Raw genomic sequence first — 11,286 nt, forward strand, 5'->3', positions numbered from 1 at the left:
GGACTGACACGGAGTTTTTTTAGTCCCTACACCAAAATGTCCCTGTAAACAAACACCCTCTAATAATGCCGCTGGAAAATTGATGCAATGCCATAGTTAAAAGCAAATTACATGTTTAACGAATTTTATTGTTAATATAATCTCTATGTTAATATTAATCAATGCCACCGTTTGAGAAATGCTACTGTCTTGCTTTCTTTCCCATTTAGATAAGGTAGATGCTTCTTTTTGTTGGCTTCTGTGTCAACCACCATTATTGACCACTAATTATTTCCTTTGCACCTCTGTGTAAACAAGGTTATCTACTTCACCTTGTTGCCATTGTGACCTTTTGTTACACTGCACAAAACACTTCTATTTTAAGAGTGTTTTGTGCAGTTCAACCAAAATGTCCCACCGACAACATTGCTTGATTGCTTGATCTTAGTGGAACTGCACAAGAGGAGATCTTACTTCCTATCTGTTAAGGCGAATTTGGTTCAGATCTTCTTCTTGTGAGTTGTTTGAATTCCGCATCATGAGAGGTCAGTACTAGCCTTCTTTCACATGATTCTGCAGTGTGCTTTCATATGTTGTGCTACTTGTACGATAATGTTGCTTGATCTTAGTGAACTGCACAAATGGACACAAGACTTCCAATCTGTATGTGCACCGTAATATCCCATTGAGGTAAGATAAGGATATTTCACAACTGTTGGCCTGTATTTTGCCACTTTCGTTAGAAAATTGAGTTTAGTACTATACTTGTGCTCCCTAATTGACATGCCAAATCTTACATTGAAGGCGAAGCTTATCTGTTATTGAACCAAGTGATGAAGGGGAAGAACAAGCGGAAGAAAAACAAAAATCAACTCCTGGTGCTGTAATGAAGCACTGGAACTGTGATGACACAAGTAATGATATAGTTTTGCATCTTAATTTATTGATATGGCTGGAACGAGCAATTGTTTTGCCATTGATTTGATGCCACTCTTAATGTAATATGTAATTATCTCTACTTGTGCAAACAGGGATCTTCTTTGAAGATACCATATATTTTAGTGGAACTGCACAAGAAGATGTTGGAAATATTAAACTAATCGAGGAGTATATAGTAAGCATGGCCACCACCGTAGATAGCAACAGATGGTTCCGGAGAAGTGCTTCATCTGTATGCTCTACACAATAAGCCTCCTAACAAAGGTTGGTACTCGCCCACTGATTTCATCCATATGATTGAGCTTTGTCATCTCTATTGGTGTTGTGCTACTGTTTAGATACTGTCATGAAAAAGTGGTATTGTCCTTGAGAAGTGCTTCATTTGTGCTGTTTTAAATATTTCCTTTCCTTTTTTCGAGCAAACAGGGATGCTAGCATTTAGTTGTCCTCTTGTCTTTTCACAACAGGATCATCTTCCTCTGAAGAAGAATATGGAGTACGTGAAGTGACTAGTTCCGATTATGCCAGGATGAAGAAGCCCTGTCTATCTTCTCATCAGAAGGAGCAGTTGAAGGATGGTTACATTACTCCCCACAAGACCAAACTAATTTCAGCTCAGAAGGACTGACAAATCTCCATTTTTTTGCTATGATGCGCGAGTACAATGTTGTTCTAGGATTCTTTCTGGTGAGTTCCATTTTTCTAAAAGTGTGCTCTACATGGACCATGTATGTGCCTATTGAAACTGTCAATTCATAGTACAGTTTGCTTTATACTAATCACTTTTTTGTATTTGTGCAAACAGGGGTGCTCAGCTTGATTTCAATGGGAACTGCACAAAATGTTCATGAATACATCGAATCATTAATTTCCACCACAAGAAAGGAGGTGCCGATAAGTTCAAGGCATTGCAACATATAAGGGTGAAATCATACAAGCTACGCGCGAATTTGGTTGATTTTGGTGGAACTGCACAAAAAGAATAGCTGGTTTATTTAGCACGAGGTGCCATGTCAATGTCCAAACTGATGGCAAACCTTGCCCATTCCACAATCGTAGGCATTTGATATTTTGGAATGGGACAACCTAGTCAAATTTTGCTCATTGATTTTAGCAAGACATGCGTTTGATATTTTCGAATGGGACGCCCTTTGCTGTCAGCAGCGTCGATCAATTTTTTCTTTATTCTTTAGTTGTGAAGTAAATATTGCCTCTGACATGTGAGTCGCTGAGATGCATAATCATCGATTGTTTTGAATGTTCTCTATGAATTGCCAGGCCTGTGTGTTTGATTGCAATGTACAGAAACGCTAAAAAGCTGCTCAAACTCTTTGTACTCCTTATGTTCCTTTTTACTTCGCACATTGTGAAAGTGCATACTTTTTTGTATAATATTGGTCAAAGTAGAGATACTTTGACTGTAGACAAAACTTGTATGTAGACTAGAAAGGACCGGAGGGAGTACATGTGAAACTGCTGCAAACAAGGTGATCACCCTGGAAATAATGCTAGTACATATTGTTTTGCATGTTCATCCAATGCTAGTGATACAGGAATTCGAACTAATCGAAATAAATTCATTCATACACGGTCGGATTTCATATAAACATGTCGGATTTCATTATATTTCATACATTCTTCAACTAAAAAGGGGTGCACTGGAGGTATAATTAATTAATCGAAGCTACCCACCTGTGTCCCACTGAGCCGAACAGAAGCTTCAGTGACTTAACTGCAAGTGCAGTTGCGTAACTAACATGTGGCCTGTTGAGCCCACATGTCAGTCAGCCAACTGCACTCGCCGTTAAGTAGAAGCAGTGTTCTTCTCCAGCGCAGCTCTCCGACTCCACGTCGCCGCCAAGAAGCTAACCGGCCGTCAATGGTCAACCCGCCTAGCTTGGCTTCAACCGGGGGGTAGCAGCGGTGGCCTTACTTGGACCCGAGTGGCGGCGACCTACCGTGTTCTACTCTTCCTCGTTTTCTATGTGGCGCGGCCTCGTTGGCAGTGGGGCGGGGCCTCAGCAAAGCCGGTGATGTCCTCTATCTCGTTGCCGACAGGGTGGGGCCTCGGCTGAGCCGACGATGTCCTCTGCCTCGTTGTTGGCGGGGCGGGGCCTCGGCGGAGCCGGCGGTGTCCTCTGCCTCATTGTTGGCGCCGCGGGGCCTCGGCGGAGCAGGGCCTCGTCGATGCCAGCGGAGCGGGGACTCATCGGAGCCGCCATTGTCCTCTGCCTCATCCTCGGTCTCGCCAAACAGCGCCTCACCCGCTTCATCGCCCTCTTTGCTAGCCTCTTTGTAGGTGGCCGCAGCCTCCGCCACCTGCATGCGGTACCGCCAACGCTCGAGGCGGCCCTTGCAGGCGGAGCGGTACGAGTCGAGCAGCGCTTCCTGCTCCGCCCGCTCCGCGGCAATCTTCTCCTCCGCCTGCAGGTGCTCCTGGAGGAGATGGTGGTTGTAGGCGGCATCGGCCTGCGCCTCCTGGAACTGCTCCTCACGCATCTGCCTCACCCTTTCCATATATTGGGCACGGGTCTCGCTGATGGTCATGGTGCAATGCACCGGCGAGGATGGCGCGGAGGAGGGGGTAGGCGCCGGATCGTCGACTACCATGTTCTCCATTGGGATGTCGTTGTCCTCCGGCTGCCTATCGGCCAGCCGGTCGGAAGCAATGGCTGCCATCTCCTTGTGGTCCATCGTCCGCCCGTCCCGAAGAGCACTGGAGCGCGAGGAAGCCATGGTGGGCAGTAGTGGTGTGGATAGAAGAAAGGGAACAGATGCGGATGACTGCGGCTATGGCCGGCGCAGCAGTTTATATAGCAATGGTGGGCGGGCGGAGGGACGGACATGTGGCGCCGGAGTAGCCGCATCGCCAACCGCGTATCATTAATGTGGGCGGCAAATGGACGGACGGACGGCACTTGTGTTGTTTGAAGGCGGAGCAATCGCCTGCACCGGGAAGCGGGGCGGACGGCGCTGACTGTTTCGGGCGGAAAGCGCGCGCGGGCAAGGAGATGACTTTACTTGGAGAGGATGACAATGGGGACCCACCAGGTCCATAGCCTCATGTACGCAAGTGCCTCCTTATTATATATATATATATAATTTATTTTGCTTCCTCCTGGTTTCCTGACATCACGGTCCCACACCATTGTCAACCTATGTAGTACTCCCTCCTTTCCGGTTTATAGGGCTTATCTCAAAATTTTAGTTTTTCCATTTTATAAGGCTTAATTTGGTTGTTCCCCCATCACATGTTCAGACTTCAAGGTGCATTAAATCATTGCATGCAAGTATTAAGAGAAAACTGACCAATGCATGCACTTTATGCATGCATGCATTGCAATTAATGCATTCGTAAACATAATTTTTTGAGGAAAACAAGAGCATTAATTGGGTGCTTTTGCAAACTACAAAAAATATTCCACCACTCATCATCTACCTTGGTTGGTGAGATTTTTGAATTGAGCCTTATAAACCGGAAAGGAGGGAGTAGTCAATAAACGAGAGAATTGCACAAGAAGCGGCCGACAACTGGGACCAAGCAGCTCGAGCAGTATTTGTGTTTTTGAGGTGTGAGCACTTCAGAGTTTTTCGATGTTTATCCCAGATATTAAATTTTCTCCTCTAAACAACAACGAAAACATCGCTGCAGGTATTAACTGGGCAGGCTGTGGCCCGTCTAGCCCAGGCCAGATATCCAACCCAGATATTAATTTTTTTCAAGCTGAAAATGGCTAGCCCACCTATACTTTTTTTAGGAATACCCAGGCAAGGTCAAGTTGTTATTCTCCGCCCCGCTAGGCTGCAAATCTTTCCTAGGAGGGACGCATTAGGCTTAACAAGAAAATGGGCTTTAAGAAATAATAAATGGGATGTAATTATAAAAACTGGGCAGTAACTATAAAAAATGCACCAAACATGTGATTAGTTTATAAAATATTGTTATTGGATATTAATTTCATTAATTGTTGCGAGCGCAATGTTTCGTTGGATTTTTAAGTAATATAATTTATATTGAAATTGTATTTAATCTGACTAGAAATTCGGGATAAAAATATTTCGGATCCCATCAAAATGTGGGAAATTTTATTGAATTCTGTTTTGAACGGTTGGTTGAAATGGGCTGTACTTTCAACGAACTGTAAATGGGCTGTAGTAAATTCCATTAGAATTAAAAAATGGGATACATATTCTTACAAATCACAAATGGGCTATAAGTTCTCTGCCACACACTTCTGGCCTTACTAAGTTGACGCGTCCCATAAAAAACAAAGTTGACGCGTATGCAAGGCTTTGTCAAATTATAGTCAACACACGGTTCTAGCAACAGTGGCCATTGGATGTCCATCCAACGGATGCTGTGCTTCTTCTTCAATCTCGGATATTCTAGCTTCACCCGCCCAAAAAATGATTCCGCCCCGTCACATTTGGGGCGCACCGTTTCGGAAGCTGACCTGTGGGCCTACTAAGTTAACATACCAAGGGCTTTGTCAACTTAGTCAATATAAACGATTCTAGCTGCAGTGACCATACGATGTCCATCCAACGGTCGTCGTGCTTCTTCAACCTCTGGTCTTCTTGCTCCAGCCGCCCAAAGCAGCGCCGGTTGTGCCGCCTGCTCCTGCCTCCCGTGGCCGGCTGTGCTGCCGCGGAGGCCTCACCGCCCCCTACTACTCCCACCGCTGGCCAGGTCATCCCTCCACTCAGCCACACCCCCTGTTATTCTGCGGCGACGGCAGCGTAGCCGAACCAGTGAACCCTCATACTCCTCTCCGTGTGTGCATCCACTGCCGCGTCTTCCCCGCCTCCGCGTCGTCCCCTTCCTAGGCCTCGCCGTCGTCCACCGCCCTGGTGCTCTCGGTTGTAGGATCTAGAAGTAGATGTGTCTAGAGGGGGGGTGATTAGACACTTAGTGCTAAAGTTGCAATTTTTAAGCTTTTTCGGTTTAAGTGGAGTTTAGGCACAATTTCAACACACACAATACATATCAAGCAAGCATGCAAAGAGTATATGAGCAGCGGAATGTAAAGCATGTAACTTGCAAGAATGTAAAGAGAAGGGTTTGGAGAATTCAAACGCAATTGGAGACAAGGATGTTTTTCCCGTGGTTCGGATAGGTGGTGCTATCTACATCCACGTTGATGGAGACTTCAACCCACGAAGGGTAACGGTTGCGCGAGTCCACACAGGGCTCCACCCAAGGGTAACGGTTGCGCGAGTCCACACAGGGCTCCACCCACGAAGGGTCCACGAAGAAGCAACCACCCACAAAGGGTCCACGAAGAAGCAACCTTGTCTATCCCACCATGGCCATCGCCCACACAGGACTTGCCTCACTAGCGGTAGATCTTCACGAAGTAGGCGATCTCCTTGCCCTTACAAACTCCTTGGTTCAACTCCACAATCTTGTCGGAGGCTCCCAAGTGACACCTAGCCAATCTAGGAGACACCACTCTCCAAGAAGTAACAAATGGTGTGTAGGTAATGAACTCCTTGCTCTTGTGCTTCAAATGATAGTCTCCCCAACACTCAACTCTCTCTAATAGGATTTGGATTTTGTTGAAAGAAGATTTGAGTGGAAAGCAACTTGGGAAGGCTAGAGATCAAGATTCATATGGTAGGAATGGAATGTCTTGGTCTCAACACATGAGTAGGTGGTTCTCTCTCGGAACATAAGAGTTGGAATGATGTGTGTGTTCTGATGGCTCTCTCATCGAATGAGAAAGAGGTGGAGGGGTATATATAGCCTCCACACAAAATCCAACCGTTACACAGTTTTCCAATCTCGGTGGGACCGAATCAATAAACTCGGTCGGACCGAAAATGAAAACCTAGTGACCGTTAGTGATTTCGGTGGGACCGACTGGATCAACTCGGTGGGACCGATGTGCCAGGGTTAGGGTAAATCCAAAACTCGGTTTGACCGATTACTCAAACTCGGTGGGACCGATTTGGGTAATAAGTGAAACTGAGATTTGGTCAAGCAAACTCGGTGGGACCGATTGCATATCTCGGTGGGACCGAGAATATTGCAATGGGTAACAGAGAGTTTGCAAGCCCATCTCGGTGAGACCGAGATCCCATCGGTGAGACCGAACTGATTAGGGTTTGGCAGTGTGGCTTATGACAAGTGAAACTCGGTGGCGCCGGATAGAAAGAATCGGTAGGACCGAGTTTGGCTTAGGGTTTAGGTCATATGTGGATATGGGAAAGTAGTTGAGGATTTTGGAGCATATCATTAAGCACATGAAGCAAGAGGCTCATTAAGCAACACCTCATCCCTCCTTGATAGTATTGGCTTTTCCTAAAGACTCAATGTGATCTTGGATCACTAAAATATAAATGAAGAGTCTTGAGCTTGAAGCTTTAGCCAATCCTTTGTCCTTAGCATCTTGAAGGAGTTCCCACACCTTTAGTCCATGCCACTCCATTGTTGAACTTATCTGAAACATGCTAGATAAAAGTGTTAGTCCAACAAGAGATATGTTGTCATCAATTATCAAAACCACCTAGGGAGCACTTTTGTGCTTTCAATCTCCCCCTTTTTGGTAATTGATGGCAACATACATCAAAGCTTTAGATAAGGATATAAAGAACAGCAGGTAAAGCTTTGGAAGAACATGTAACAAGCATAGGCTCCCCCTACATGTATGCACTCATGTAAATATGAAATATAGAGGCATGTGAGAGCATAACCATGACAGAGTAGGCAATGTGTTACATGTATCTTGGCCATATGCATTAGAGCAAAATATTATCAAGGAAAATACCTTCATGCTCATGAGTCCTTCTTGCAAACAGTATGTACATAAGAAAGAACTCCTCATACTCATGATTTTGATGCATATACTTACCTTGTGGTCTTGAGTTGGCTTAGGATGGAATGAACCTGCACAAACAAGGTTAGATAACACAGGTACGTCCACTAGCCAGAGCAAACAAAAGAAACCACAAGAATACCAAGACTGGGATGACATGTAGAGAGTGAGTACTAGGTACCACATTGGATTCAACATGTCCCCAAGAATAAAGATATGCAATGAATTTGACTGATTTCTTTCCCTTAGGTGTCTTGCTCCCCCTGAATCTTACATGGGATATTGGGAGAAGATAGGAAACAGAAAATCAGAGCTGAAAGATATGAATAGAACTTAATTCAAATGAGTTCATATGAACATGTCTTTCCCCCAAAAAGACATGTGGCATCTCTCCTTTTGAACATCAAGCATCTGGGATCCTTGAGTATTTTCTCTCCCCCCTTGATGTCTCTCTCTCCCCCTTAAGGCTTATGACAAGTGAAACTCGGTGGCGCCGGATAGGAAAAATCGGTAGGGACCGAGTTTGGCTTAGGGTTTAGGTCATATGTGGATATGGGAAAGTAGTTGAGGATTTTGGAGCATATCATTAAGCACATGAAGCAAAAGGCTCATTAAGCAACACCTCATCCCTCCTTAATAGTATTGGCTTTTCCTAAAGACTCAATGTGATCTTGGATCACTAAAATATATAATGAAGAGTCTTGAGCTTGAAGCTTTAGCCAATCCCTTTTCCTTAGCATCTTGAAGGAGTTCCCACAACCTTTAGTCCATGCCACTCCATTGTTGAACTTATCTGAAACATGCTAGATAGAAGTGTTAGTCCAACAAGAGATATGTTGTCATCAATTATCAAAACCACCTAGGGAGCACTTGTGCTTTCAATCTCCCCCTTTTTGGTAATTGATGGCAACATACATCAAAGCTTTAGATAAGGATATAAAGAACAGCAGGTAAAGCTTTGGAAGAACATGTAACAAGCATAGGCTCCCCCTACATGTATGCACTCATGTAAATATGAAATATAGAGGCATGTGAGAGCATAACCATGACAGAGTAGGCAATGTGTTACATGTATCTTGGCCATATGCATTAGAGCAAAATATTATCAAGGAAAATACCTTCATGCTCATGAGTCCTTCTTGCAAACAGTATGTACATAAGAAAGAACTCCTCATACTCATGATTTTGATGCATATACTTACCTTGTGGTCTTGAGTTGGCTTAGGATGGAATGAACCTGCACAAACAAGGTTAGATAACACAGGTACGTCCACTAGCCAGAGCAAACAAAAGAAACCACAAGAATACCAAGACTGGGATGACATGTAGAGAGTGAGTACTAGGTACCACATTGGATTCAACATGTCCCCAAGAATAAAGATATGCAATGAATTTGACTGATTTCTTTCCCTTAGGTGTCTTGCTCCCCCTGAATCTTACATGGGATATTGGGAGAAGATAGGAAACAGAAAATCAGAGCTGAAAGATATGAATAGAACTTAATTCAAATTAGTTCATATGAACATGTCTTTCCCCCAAAAAGACATGTGGAATCTCTCCTCTTGAACATCAAGCATCTGGGATCCTTGAGTATTTTCTCTCCCCCCTTGAGGTCTCTCTCTCCCCCTTAATATTTTCTCTCTTGTAGGTTTGGTCCTTGAGACTGTTTCTCTCCCTTGATGTGATCTCTCTCTCCTACAAGCTTTGATGTGATCTCTCTCTCCCCCTTTGACATCAATTTCCAAGAAGGTTTCTCCTGGAATCCGTCGAATAGGTTTGGTCCTTGAGATTCAGTACAAAGCAGAGGATAAAATTGTGATGCTTGTGGAGGACAAGATTCATTGAGTGGAGCTGGATCAGAAGAAATGTAGAACAAGTGGCAAACTGTTTTTCTGATTGCAAAGTCGGTGGCACCGAGTGGCATATTTCGGTGGTACCGAAAAGATTCGGTTGGACCGAAAATTGCAAGTCGGTGAAACCGAGTTTACACAGAGAAAAACACTTGTCACCTCAGCTCACTAGTCAAGTAAGATCTCACAAAGATTTGCAATGAATTAGCTGAAAGATTTGCAAGGAATTTGGTGCAGAAATATGCAGAACAAAAATCAAAGAGAAAAGAGTGAAAGGTTCTAGATGAAGTTTTTTTTAATTGAAAAATAAAGAAACAAATATGCAAGGGACAAGTGCAATAACACAGAAAAGAACACAAGAGAACTTCATCTAGAATTGGGCGGTGACATAGTCACCTATGTTAGAGTATATTGACTTAGGAGTCAAGTGAGGACACTTGATCATAGGTCATACTCATCGTTTAAGCTCAAAATGGGGTTACCATTTTTCGTTTAAGCATCTTGATGTATTCACATCTTGTTGATTTGCTTTGACTCATGTCTTGGAGTAAAGCTTCTCTAAGATGGAACGACATACCTTGGGTGGTGGTGTGGTTCTTGCTCATGTAGTTGAACTTGTGTGGGTGCTCAAGGTTGATGTAGTTCATCAAGAGTTGGGAGCACCACTTGGAGTTTGAGTTCATCTACCTACATGGGTTAGTTCTTGCAAGGAAGAGCACTTGTATATCCAAAAATGACAATCATGAAGCTTAATATAGAATTTGTCAAAGGATATGTTTGAGTGGTTTTGTGCTTCCTTGTCTTCAACCACCATTGTGTAGAGTCTTGGTGATGTAGAGATTGCTCAAGACGTGAGTGAGTCGCAATCTCATGGAATTAGATTCAACCAAGCACCTACATGGGTTAGACAACATGCAAGGTACAAATATATCCAAGACATAAGATAGTTATCATAAGAGATATATCATGGATTAGTCATAAGCTCATGTCTTGCATGTATCCAATGGAGTTTCTACTCCAAGTTCGAAGCATCAATGATGTTCAATTCTCCTCTCAACCTGCAAAACACTTTCTCATCAAGTGGTTTAGTGAATATATCCGCTAATTTCTTATCGGTGCGTACATGCTTAAGATTAATGTCACCCTTAGCAACATGATCTCGAATGAAATGATGACGAACTTCAATATGCTTAGTTCGAGAATGTTGTACAGGATTATGACCAATTTTGATAGCACTTTCATTGTCACAAAGCAGTGGAACATGTTTCACATAAATCCCATAATCTATAAGAGTTTGGGTCATCCAAAGTAACTGAGCACAACATGAACCAGCGGCAATGTATTCCGCTTCGGCGGTGGATAAGGATACCGAGTTTTGTTTCTTGGAAGACCAAGACACAAGAGATCTGCCAAGAAATTGACAAGTACCTGAAGTGGACTTTCTATCAACCTTGTCTCTGGCATAATCCGAGTCAGAATAGCCAACAAGATCAAAAGAAGACCTCTTAGGATACCAAATGCCAAAGTTTGGTGTATGTATTAAATATCTCACTATCCTTTTCACAGCCTTAAGATGACAATCTTTAGGAGCAGCTTGATATCGTGCACACATGCACACACTTAACATAATATCGGGACGTGAAGCGCATAGGTATAACAATGAACCAATCATAGAGAGATAAACCTTTTGATCAACCGGT

Source organism: Triticum urartu, chromosome 5, assembly GCF_003073215.2.
Source record: "Triticum urartu cultivar G1812 chromosome 5, Tu2.1, whole genome shotgun sequence".
Lineage (NCBI taxonomy): Eukaryota > Viridiplantae > Streptophyta > Magnoliopsida > Poales > Poaceae > Triticum > Triticum urartu.